Source organism: Uranotaenia lowii, chromosome 2, assembly GCF_029784155.1.
Source record: "Uranotaenia lowii strain MFRU-FL chromosome 2, ASM2978415v1, whole genome shotgun sequence".
Taxonomy (NCBI): Eukaryota; Metazoa; Arthropoda; class Insecta; order Diptera; family Culicidae; genus Uranotaenia; species Uranotaenia lowii.
This window is the reverse complement of record NC_073692.1, coordinates 186,898,891-186,912,342: the sequence shown is the minus strand read 5'-3', so window position 1 is coordinate 186,912,342 and position 13,452 is coordinate 186,898,891. Positions and strand designations below refer to the sequence as shown.

Genomic DNA, 13,452 nt, shown 5'->3' with positions numbered 1-13,452 from the left:
AATGATTAACTCTATTCAGAAGAAAAATATATCCATTTGGGCTTGAGAGACCCAGCAAACATGAAATCGCATCAAAAATGATAGCTCAAATCGTTAACAATGTTAATGCGAATCGCACTGCCTCCCAAATAAGAAAACGGTCGTAAAAAATGATTACTTAAAGTCGATACCCGCATACTAAAAAACTATATCTCAAATATTCTATACCATACATCGACGGCTCCAGAAAAAGTGATTGTCCCTGAAAACGCAGATGTTCTATTAAACTTTACTTCGAAAACGCTAACAACGAAACATTAACGTTTATATGAAAGAGTGATAGTAGCTTGAACGGTGATAGAATGGTTTGACGGTTTCCTTCAAATTTTCATTAATCGTAAAAATGATCTCGAACCGTTACCCATACCGTTCAATCCTTCTGTCAAATTTACGTCGAAAATTGACGAAACGCCGGTCAGAGATGCCACATGGTTTGCACAAAAATCAGTACACAATAATGAAAATATCTTTTTAATTTCTTATATTCTGATACAACTCTAGAGTGTTTCTACGACAATAACTAAATTTGAAAGCAACATTTTAAATGATACCACATCATTATTGAAGTTATTTTGTGTTTTTTTTTTAAATTTAGGTACTGATTTTGGAATTGACAAAATTCAACAATGCAGACATACCCAAGAATTATCAGCTTATGAGCTTCTCTGATCTAACAAGTTAGAAATTAACTGCTATTTTAGTGCTCATGGTTACTTGGGTATGATTGCACATTAATTTTTAATCAGTTTAAAACAAATTTCAACCTCATTGAAGAAGTTAAGACATTAAAAAATATAATATTTTTGATCTATAAATCTTTTCTCCTTCATCATAAGTTAATTAAAAAAAGAAGAGAATAAAAAGTCTATATTTTGAAAAATCTTCAAACTTAGCACCACTGACTGTTTGATGTCGTTCGTGTTGCTGCCCCGGAAAAAAACAACAACAATTTTCTTTTGTCGCGTTTAAATTCGGCTTTTTTCACACCTCGCTCGCCTGGTATTCCACAACACAACAGAAATCGGATCGGAGGATCACGGAGGACGTCGTTTCGAATGTTTGAATGGAAGGCCAGCTACAACCTTCCAAAAACTTCTACATTTTCAACAGCTACCACCTGAATTACGGAGCCAGGAGGCTCATAAAATTAGCTAAACATCCGGCTAAGGCAGTGACGATGCTCGTGGAAATTTTATCACCAAGACTGCCGTGGGAGAATCGGATTGCTGTTTTCAATAGGTAGGTGTAATTTATAATTCTGCAAAATTCCAATCAAACAAGGTAGCAAAACAGAATTTTACAATTTCAATAGAAATATAAGAAATTGAGAACTTTTTTTTGCTTCTTTCAGGTTATGGATGCCAGCTAGCTTCTTTCAGGTTATGGATGCCAGCTACTATCCCATCTCCCGACGTAGTCCAAGCCGTAAGGGTTCTTAACACTGGATGGCATTCAAATATGAGAAACGAAGCTTCTATTTTATGTATAAAAAGGAACGAAATAAAATGAGGATGTAAATAAAACCTATGTACCCAGGAACCATTTGTTTCTCTCTCAATCCGAAAATTCTAGCTATTCACGCACGGTTGCAATTAACGTACGCATAGCGTTGTTGAACGTTATGACGAGTCGTTTCAAGACTTCAACCGTAAATGTCTCGTTATAAACGTACTTCAAGAATTACATCAACAATAACAGTTTGAAGAGCAAAATATGTTTACATGAGCGATTTTTGGACGTTATCTAAACTGTTTGTTTAACAGTTCCTCCATATAAATGTTTTAACGGTTATAAACAGTTACATAACCTAACAACATATTTAAAATACAATCATTTTGAAATTCACGATTCCAGCAATGTATTTTACAGTTTCCATAATCGTTTGCTAAAAGTTTTTTTACGCTTCCTCAAATCATCGTTTGACTATTAAAGAAATCGTTTGGTTACAATCTTTATTTATGCGGGTATAAATCGGATATGAAAAAAAGTCCGCCATGTTTGCAAGTTTATTCTCTCGAGTGGGATTCAAGTGATAACATTCCAATCTAAAGTATCTTATCTAGTATTAGTTTCACTGATTTAAATGAAAATTTAGTGAAAATAATATTTTAATTTTTTATGCTTTAGCAATCGATCTAAAATGTATAAAAAAAATGTTGAAAAGATTTAAATGACGCATAAAATTGCAAAGAATTGCTTAGTTTATTATTTTGGCTAGAGATGTACCGAATATTCGGTCGGCCGAATATTCGGCGCCGAATACCGCCGAAAAACCGTTTAGCCGAATATTCGGCTTACTGAATAGTAGACCTAAGTATTCGGCCGAATAGGCCGAATATCTACTACAGACTTGTAAAATTTTTTAAATGATTTTGGATAATTTATATAATATCCAAAAGTAGTATTGTGAAGCCTACACAATCATCAGAAACTTATGGTTTCAGCAAAACATCTAAGGTGTATCAGCGTATCTTTCACTGTAGATCGTACAGGAGAATACTGACAAGTATTGCTTTATACTATCATTAAAGTGTAATCCAGATTTTCTGGATATATTTATGGGCAATCCCCATAAATCCAGTAAAGATTTCAGGTAAGTCAAATCTAGCCGTCCAGATATTTTTTAAAATTTCCTGAATTTTGCTCGGGTTTGTTAAAATTATTTGCTAAATTAAATGAGAAACTCATATTTATCTTTAAATATTTTTAGATTTTGTATTCCATAATGATTTTTCAAATATCTCAAAAAAAAAATTAACTTTGCCCTTTTTTACTTTTTTTTTTTCAAAAATCGTCCTGAATGCCAGATCATGTGGATACGTGTGGTTGAAAGTATGGTATGCTTAAGGTTAAAGATCATATATTTCTTTTGAACAACTATTTTGAAGGTATTCGACCTCAAATTCGACCTTCGTCTAATTCAATATCAAAGAAGCTATTTCAAATAGCCTGGCACCTGTTTCGACATGTTTTGTCCCAGATTTCACAGGAACGCAATCTCTTTGGTGATAAACGCCCTAGAAGCGACTAGTCATCTGATGTCTTTTCAGTTATTCAGTTATACTTAAAAAATATCTGGTAATACATCATCCAATAATATCATCTGGTTGAAAATAATCGTCTAAAAATATAGGAGGAATTAATATGGAAGAAATAGAAAGCATTGAAATAATCGCTTTAGTTTTTTTTTTCATGAAAAACTCAATAGAATATTCGACCGAATATTCGTTTGGCCGAATAGTTGAAAAGGTCAATATTCGGTATTCGGCCGTTCGCCGAATACCACTATTCGGTACATCTCTAATTTTGACCTATTCTAATTATCATGACTAACTGATTTAGAAAATTCGATTATATTTGTTGTATTTGTTAAATGAGATACAAACCGGAAAACGTGGAGTGAAATAGATAGAAATATTTTTGTGATTTTCCCCAATTTTGAAAAATTTACTTTTTTCTTATATTTTTTAAAATCTACTCATGTCCTCCCCGCACTGACTGGTCCTCTTTACTCCTGTTTAGTCTATAACAATAAGTTTAAAGTACGCTTCTTGCTACATAGCTATGACCAAAGAAATTTCACGCTTTATCGACATTTCAAAAAATGTATTTTGTCCATGAGAGAGGGAGGGGGTTTTCTATTTGAAAATCGGCTTAAACGTAAGTTCTGTGAGAAACTGAAAGGACACAATAAAAAAATTAAAAAGAGAAAACAGATATACACTCAAAAATTCAAATTGTTATTTTTATTATAGATCCAGAAAAGAATAATTTTTTTCACGATGTTGATCAAATACCTTTAACAGAACTTTAAATTGAATATAAATAAAATAAAATGAATATTTGAAATACGAATGGACTGGTCTTGAAATTCCTTTGTAAACGGTTTAGATAATTTAAGTAGCTACACTTACTAACTTTTTTATAAGCAGAGTTTAGTTTGCGGTATTCTCCCTTAGTGTAAGGGGATTTGTGCTTGTGTAGTTTCGGAGTGCACGTTTCTTGGCCGTCTTCAGTCGCCGCAGTTCTTTAGTGACCCAGGGAGCCCGTAGATTTGCAGCCACCCTACGTTGCACCCCTGTGCCTCATCGAAGCACAGTATGAGGCATTTTCGTGCAAGGTCTTGCACGACGGTGTCTTGTCCGAACCAATCCCGGTAACTGCTGGAGTGAGACAAGGATGTATTCTATCACCGCTACTTTTTCTAATCGTAATGGATGAGATTCTGATTGGATCGATTGACTGTGCACCGAACCGAGGATTGCCGTGGAATCCTTCAACAATGGAGCAACTGAACGACCTTGACCTGGCTGACGATATTGTTTTGCTTGCCCAAACACAACCAGATATGCAGAGCAAACTCGACGACCTCACCGAAAGTTCCAAGGCAGCAGGTCTCAAAGTCAATGTCGGAAAGACCAAGTCGATGGAGATCAACACAGGAAATCCCTCCAGTTTCATGGTAGCTGGGCAACAAGTTGAGAAAGTGGAGTGCTTCCAGTATCTTGGTAGCCAGATTACGCCTGATGGTGGTACCAGAAAAGACATCGAAACACGGATCAGAAAGGCCCGATTTGCGTTTGCGAGTCTCCGAAACATCTGGCGGTCACGCCAGATCTCTCTACGAACAAAAATCCGAATCTTCAACTCAAACGTCAAATCCGTATTGCTGTACGGGTGCGAAACTTGGTGCACATATGCGGTAACGACGCGAAAACTGCAAGTATTTGTAAATCGCTGCCTGCGGAATATCATCCGCGCTTGGTGGCCTGGCAACTGGATCTCGAATGAGGAACTACATCGCCGGTGTCATCAAAAGGCGCTAGAAATCGAGATTCGGGAACGTAAGTGGAGATGGATTGGGCACACGCTGCGAAGAGATGAAAACGAGATTTGCAGAGAGGCGCTAGATTGGAATCCAGAAGGTCATCGAAGAAGAGGCAGACCCAGAAATTCGTGGCGGCGAAGCCTAGCCGCTGAAATCCAAACTGTCGACGAGAATCTTGACTGGGACCAGGTGAAGACGCTGGCTCCGGATCGTCAACAGTGGAGGTCTTTTACCACGGCCCTATGCACCGGAGGATCGGCGCGGGATCATTAAGTAAGTAGTAAGTTACGTTTCGGAACATGGCGATCAATGGATAAGAAGGATCGAGCTCAACTTCCCATTCGCTGGACTCAAGAACGAGAGATATAGCTTCAAAATCCACGTTCTTGAAATCTTGATAGAAGGATGCCGTTTTCTTCACGGGAGCAAATATCCTTGCGGCATCGAGAGAGACAACTAAGGCTGGGTGATGTGGAACAGCTTTGACAAGGGGAGTGGGTGCTAAGTCAATCGTCGGAATTCTGAAACCTTCGTTCACGAAACAGAGGTCGAGCATTCGTCCATTTTTATTCTCGATATTATTTATCTGACGTAAAGTCGCAGTACTAAGGGCGGCTATGTATACGCTAGAAGATGCCGAGAACGAAGAACGCATAAGATCTGGAAACAGAAAGCCACTTCGAGAGGAGCACCATTTTAGGCCGGGCATGTTGAAGTCGCCAATGACGAGTATGTCATCCTCAAGAGAACAAAAAGAGCTGACTTTAGACAGGCAACGCGAAAAGGACTCTGCTAAAACCAGGTCGCCAGAACGATCAGGTGGCACGTACACTACGCGGGTCCAAAGAAGCTCCTGATCGTCCTAGGAAACGTCTTCGATAAGCAAAGCCGGGAGTTTAGATCTAACGGCAAGTAGCATTCCACCACCAGTAGATTTTTTACTGTTGAGGGAGCTACGGTCGCAACGAAACACTGTATAATCTGGGACAACAATCTGACTGGAGAGGGTACGCTCATTAAGCCATGTTTCGGTAAAGGCAATGATATCGTAGCAGGAGCACGAAGTAGCAAGAAGATAATCGATCACGCAGGAATTAACACAACCCGTGTTCTGGTAGAAAATGCTGATAGAGTAGTCCGATTCAGATGCAGTACCGGAACGAAGATCGCTGGAAGGGCAGATTTCATCACGCGGAGAAGAATTATCTATGATATCATACTTGTCTGATAGCGCAAGCTGGAGAATCCCTTCGCCACAGACGAACTTAGGGCCGAGACAACTGTTGACGCTGGCTGGAAACAGCGCGACTGAGTCGAAGGGCTCTGGGGTCTCCGTGGTTCCTAGTTCATTGCGTCCCGGTGCTGGAGCCCCAGTAGAGAACGCCGGATATCCGAGGACAGGAGTGTATGGCTGGGTGCATCTGTCGGAAAGCGGAACCTGACTACGCGAAGAAGATGTTCTTGTCGTAACAGGGTACTTGCCTGTAGGTGTGATCTGGAGAACCCCATCGTCTCCAACGAACTCAGGGCCAGGACGACTGATGACGCAGGCAGGAAGCAGCGCGACTGAGTCGAAGGGCTCAGGGATCTCCCAAAGGTTCAAAACTGTGCGTCCTGGTGTCGAAACCCGAGAAGCAATTGAGGCATTTGTAGACGAGATGTGTTGGTGGACTTTGTAGGATTTGCGGTTAGGTGAAAATTCATCACACAACGAGAATGTTCCGGGGGAAAATGAATACTTGCCTGGATGAGTAGGCTGGAGGACCTCATCGCCGCATTCGAACTCAGGGCTGGGACGGCTGAAGACGCTGGCTGGAAACAGCGCGACTGAGTCGAGGGGCTTTGAGGCCTCCCAAGTGCCATGTTCGTTGCGTCCCAGTGGAGAACACCCAGAAGCGTTGGCTGATCCTTCCACAGCAGGAAAAAGGGTCAAGAGATAAACAGCAGAGAGCTAGGGTCTCGTCGTCGTTTTCAGTTGGAATGAGAACCATGTGATTCACATCAACCTTCAAACCTCTAAAAGGGTCCCCAGCAAACATGAAATCGCTTTAAAAATGATAACTCAAGTCATTAAAAACGTTATTGAAATCGTAATTCCAAGTAACGCAAGTAAAAGGTTGTAAAAATCGTCACTCAAACTCGGAATAAATGGTTTAAATCGGATAAATATGATAAAAAGTCCGCCATGTTTGCAGATTTTGAAGACGATTTCGTTCCATTTTTTCTTCCGCGTGGGACAAGTGAGAAGACAGCTCTGATTTTCTCTCTGCGACCAGCAATGCAACCAGATTGATAAAAATCAGATGGTGTAAATATTTGCAAGAATTACCCAATGACAGAAGCAGCAAATATTGTCGCTGGCAACGGTTCGCATGCGCTGAGAAAAAAACTTGTACTCTCTTGCATTCTTACTATGTACATATATATGTATATTGCCTCCACTGTAGGTAAATGCTGTTTTTTCGAGTTTCATACGATCATTTTGTAATGTATATGAAACGTATAACAAAGTTGTTGAGAAATATACCTACAAAAATGTTTGCTGGGTCTACTTCAAGGACACCACTGGTGAGGTTATATCCAAGCAACGAGAAACTATTTTGTTGACATTTTCATCGGTTATTTGCGGTTGAAGTCCAGCTAGATACAGCCAGAACTTAGGTGCCGGAGGTGGAGGAACAACAAACGGGACTGAAAGATCACTAAGATCGATGGACTTAGTCCTCGTCATTGTTGAAGAGACTAACGATAGTCCGCTTGATATTTGGTGACGGATATGCTTGTGGAGTCCCTTTCAGTGGTGGAAACAAAGAAGCTGCCATTGGTGGGTACTGCTTCGAGGCCATATCATCGACTTTTTTAGACAAAAGTTCGAGCTGATGCGTTAGCTTGTCCAAAGCAATATCGGGGTAATCGGTTTTTGGAGTTGAGCGGTCGATCAAATCGTCTACATAGCTGCGAATACTTCTGTCGTTTAACTCCGTACGACAGGGGGTACAGATAAACATAACTTTACCCTGTGTAAACAGCTCCCTGGTAAGCCGAATGTTGAATCCACAACATTGCTGGCTGATGTGAAAGATATTTCCACAGAATCCGCAACCTAGCGGCTCGCGGTCATTGATCGCTAATTGGCACTCTTCACAATGCTTTTTATCCTTCATGTTGGCCATTATGTCGAAAAGACAAAGGTTCGAACAAATTCCAAAAGCACCGCTAATATTTATTTTGTCCAGTACTGTTTCTACGTTAGACGACAGCGCATAGATTAACCGCATAGATCCTCCATTGTTCAAAACTCCGCGAACTGATAAACATTGGTTTGAATGGCACCAGGACAAATTTCGGGACGAAATACAACGTGAATCGCGAAAGCAAACTAGCACACAGTAAGTGTTGGAGTCGAAGTAATCCAGATATGCTGAAGATAAATCTAGGCAATCGTAGACTTTAAGTTTAGTGAAAATAAATGTTGTTCATAACTGCTATTCAAACATACAAGACGCGTTTCCCTATCACAAGCGTAATTCCCATAGGTTATGGGCCCAGGTCACGTCGTTTAAAAATTTTCTCAGAAGATGATTCCAAGGGACTATCCAGTTCGAAACCCAGGCGGTGCAAGAAGTGGTGCGGATTTTACCGAAGGTCAGGATTCTGGAGGACCAAGAGAAAATGGTCAGATTCCCGGCAGTAGAAGCGGCGGATCCCATCATGGTGAGCAGCGAGTGGTTCGGATGGCCTTGGCCATCGAGAAATTGAAAGTCAGAGACAACTACATATCGTGGGCTTTCTCCATGAAAATGAGCCTGATCCGGGATTGTTGCTGGAATGCGGTGATGCCCAAGGAAGGTGAAATCGTGGACGAAGAGACGGACCTGAGGGCGTTGTCAACGATCTGTCTGAGCCTGGAGAAGACCAACTTCAGTTTAGTCATGGATGCGAGAAGCGCAAAAGAAGCATGGGACAAATTGAAGACGGCTTTTCAAGACGACGGTATCTATAGAAGGATTGGGTTGCTACAACAACTCGTATCGTCAAGGCTAGAAAATTTTCCAAACACTGAAGCCTACGTTGATACAATAATTTCGAAAGTCACAAACTGTCGGAAATTAATTTTCCGGTGAGCGACGAATGGTTGGCGTCAATTCTGCTGATGGGGTTCCCAAAATATTACGCCCCGATGGTGATGGGACTAGAAGCGTCCGGTCAAGTCCGACTTCGTAAGGAGCAAAATATTGAAAGACGTCAAGGTGAAGCAAGATCTTCGGAACGGCGCAGATGAAGGAGCTCTGTATTCGAAAGAGCAACAAAGGCGACGAGGCAGCGTTAAAAAAGGCGTTTGCTACTCATGTGGCGAAACAGGTCATTTTGCGGCAAGTTGTCCGAGTAAGGCCAAAGCGATAAAGAAGGACAGGAAGCGAGCAATGTGTGCTACATTTGCGATGGGCGATGCTGATCGGAACGAGTGGTATTTCGATTCAGGCGCGACTTGCCACATGGCGAGAACTGAGGTAGATTTCCAATCGAAGACGGAAATTTCCCTAAATGTTGGTACCGCAAACAACGACAGCATGTTGGCGAAATCGAAAGGCATCGTCAATTTGGATTGTCTTGAAGGAGCTGTGGACGTGAACGACGTACTGGAAGTTCCGGATTTGGCGACAAACCTGTTGTCTGTTGGAAGGATTTGCGAAAAAGGCTTCACGGTTGTTTTCACAAAAGACGAGTGCAAGGTTCTCAACAAAAATGGCCAGATTTTTGTTTCGGGAACTGCTGATGGAGGATTATACCGGCTAAATCGGAAAGCACCGAAGTCGTTTTTATGCAATGATTTAGATCTTTGGCATAAAAGACTTGGTCATTTGAACGTGCACAGTCTCAAGCAGCTTCAAAACATCTCAACGGGAATGCAGCTCAATGGGTCATCGTTTGCTGGTTGTATGGAGTGCATCGAAGGAAAACAAGCCAGAGCATCGTTTCCGACTAGCATGTCGAGGGCACGAGAGCGTTTGCAACTAGTACATTCTGATTTGTGTGGTCCATTCGAGATTCCGTCGCTGGGAGGATGCAGGTATTTCATCAGTTTCATCGATGATGCTACGAGGAAGCTTTTCGTTTACAATTTGGAGACGAAAAATCAAGCCGTTGAAGCGTTCCAGAATTTCAAAGCCATGGTTGAGCGCCAGACTGGTCTCAAGCTAAAAGTGTTGAGAAGCGATAATGGCCGCGAATATGTGAGCTCAAGTTTCAAGCGAATTCTAGAACGTGAAGGTATCCGACATCAAAAGACCTGCCCGTATACGCCGGAACAAAATGGAGTTGCAGAGAGAATGAATCGAACGATTCTCGAGAAGGTTCGCTGTATGCTCAACGAGTCCAAGTTACCGAAGGAGTTTTGGGCTGAGGCTGTGAACACGGCAGCCTATGTCATCAACCGTTGCCCGACACGTGCACTGAATGGTGTTACGCCCGAAGAAGCCTGGACAGGATCGAAGCCCGATTTGAGCAAGTTGAAGGTGTTTAGTTCGACTGCGATGGTTCACGAGCCAAAACAACGAAGAAAGAAGCTGGATCCGAAATCAAAGCGATGTGTGTTCCTTGGCTACGCTGACGATACCAAAGGCTTCAGGGTATACAATCCTGAAATTCAAGACGTCATTATAAGTCGAGATGTGGTTATTCTCAATGAAGGTCGATGTGAAGGATTGAAGGACAAGCGACATGAACCGGTCAATTTCTTGGAAATTGTCTTCCCTGAGCCTGCTGTGACGGTAGTTGAGGCAACTGTGCCTCAAGTTTCGGAAGAACCTTCAAGCTCGTCAGCAGAAACGATTTTTTGCAGCATCCGGTGGCAGATCGCGCGCTCCCACCGCAATCTGGTAGACCTGCTGAAAAAGAGCATGAGTTTAGGCGCAGCGGTCGGGAGCGCAGGTACCCAGGCAAGTATAACGATTACATTTCTTATTCGACTTATACTGGCCAAAATGTCTCCCCATCAACGCAGATGACCGAATGTTCGGACGATCCTACGAGCTACCAACACGTGGGTACTCGAGGATCTACCGCAAGGGCAGAAGGCGATAAAAAACAAATGGGTGTTCAAACCCAAACGTGGAGCCAGCGGAGAGGTCGAGCGCTACAAAGCACGATTGGTCGTTAAGGGGTTCCCCCCAGCAACCAGGCATCGATTTTGACGAGGTGTACGCTCCAGTCGTACGGTATTCCACGATCCGATTTTTGATGGCGATGGCGGTGAAACACGATCTGCAAATTGAGCAAATGGATGCGGTTACGGCATTTTTGCAAGGCGAGCTGAAGGACGAGGTGCTGTTCATGGAGCAACCTGAAGGTTTCGGCGGCAATCGAAGGAAAGTTTGCAGACTCCGCAAGGCGATGTATGGTCTCAAACAATCCAGTAGGGTCTGGAACAACCAGCTGGACCAGGCGTTACAAGAATTCGGATTGACTCAATCGAAGGTGGATACGTGTCTCTACTACCAGGCTACGGAAGGAAAGATGCTTTTCGTCACGATATACGTCGACGATTTTCTTATCTTTACCAACGATGATCGGACGAAACAGCACTTAAAGAGGTTCCTGTGTGATCGATTCCGGATGAAGGATTTGGGTATCGCTAAATACTGTCTCGGAATTCGGATCAATCGCGATTTGGAGGCAGGAGAAATAACCCTGGATCAAGAAACCTACATTAAAGATGTTCTCAATCGATTCAAAATGATGGATTGTCATCCAGCTAGTACACCGTTCGAGGCAGGCGAGAAATTGGACAAATCGATGGTTCCAAGCACACCCGAGGAGCAAGACGAAATGAAAAATACACCGTATAAGGAGGCAGTAGGTTGTCTTCTATACCTTTCTCAAGCAACAAGACCCGATATTTCGTATGCAGTGAACATGGTAAGCCAATTTTGCCACAATCCTGGCAGAAAGCACTGGACGGCGGTGAAGCGGATTTTCCGTTATCTCAAGGGAACAACAGGAAGTCGACTTTGTTACCGGAGAGATGGCAATGCTGACATTGTTGGCTACACCGATGCAGATTGGGGAGGAGATTTGGATACCAGGCGATCCACAACCGGTTACGTTTTTGTGCTGCAAGGTGGCGCAATTTCCTGGAGTGTGAAGAAACAACCAACGGTCGCCCTTTCCTCGTGTGAAGCGGAACTGATGGCTTTGGCGAAAACTGTTCAGGAAGCATTGTGGTGGCGAAACCTGCTGTGGATGATTTGTGGAGCAACGAAGTTGAAGGTATACTGCGATAATCAATCTGCACTGTGTTTGGTCAAAAATGGTGCATATAACCCGAGGACGAAACACATGGACATCAGATACCATTTTGTCAACGATGCTATCACTAGCGGAGCGATTGATGTACAATACATTAACACGAAACATCAGGCAGCCGACGGATTCACCAAACCCCTTTCATCAACCAAAATCTCGGACCAGAAGATTTTGATCGGGATCTTGGATTAGGGAGGAGTGTTGGAGTCGAAGTAATCCAGATATGCTGAAGATAAATCTAGGCAATCGTAGACTTTAAGTTTAGTGAAAATAAATTTTGTTCATAACTGCTATTCAAACATACAAGACGCGTTTCCCTATCACAAGCGTAATTCCCATAGTATTTAACCAAATCAACGTGTGACACTTACTGTACACTTATTGTGTTTTAAATTCAACTTAAAATTAAAGTATGAGTCTTTCTTCACAGTCATAAGTCACGTAAAATGCATTTAAATGTTCCTACAAGTCTTTTGATATTCAAAAAGAGTATTAAAGGTTACAAGCACGCTTTTAGGTGACAACGATACTTCTAGATAATTGAGGAAAAATCATTACCAAATTTCGAAGTTATTACTTCTTCAAAACCAATCCTTTTTAAGTTGATTAGTTTGACAATTCTCGAAAAAAATCGAAGGAACTGATAACGAATTTTGAAATGCTTGTAACTTCCAGAGCCTTAAAGTTTTTTCGTCTATCTTTTTTTTCATAGAAAAATAAAATTAGCCAACGGCAAACTGGCATAACCTAGCTGGGGGGCGTTCCTCCATTGATAAAAAGCATAATTATTTATGCATTAATTCTTCCGTATTAGGTACGACCAAGCGGCCAGCTAGTCAGCCATCATTCAGCCATCCGGCCACTTCCTCCTCATCGTAAACGGTGGCATCATCAGCAACAGAAAACCACCCAAGAAAACTGAATATCCGATGTTTGCGATATTTTTTGCAGCCGTTTTTTTTTCGTTTTCTATCCACCGGGGCATATTTGTTTTGAACGAAAGATAGGAACCAGTTAGCTGAAAAAAGGGGTGCTGGAAAGATCGTTATCCGTCTCGGATGGAGATTATCCAACACGAGGCCCCAGGAAGGCCGCAGGGCACAAAAAGTGTTAAAAAGTGTGTGTAGGGAAGCTGCTGGGCCAACCCGCCAGACGATGATGGTGTTTTTAATTTCGCTTTTCAGGGCTCTTTTTTCCCTCTATCGGTGGAATAACTTAACTTTTTGTTTTGCGAATCGACTTCACTTCGGTAGGACCGGATGACTCCAGGGGAAAATTTA

At 42.1% G+C, this 13,452-nt stretch overlaps 1 protein-coding gene across 2 annotated transcripts in view; it reads right to left on the bottom strand.

The window, feature by feature from the left end:
- LOC129749338 (nephrin-like) overlaps nucleotides 1–13,452 on the bottom strand; it is a 475,038-nt gene that overhangs the window by 158,049 nt on the left and 303,537 nt on the right. The window lies entirely within an intron of this gene.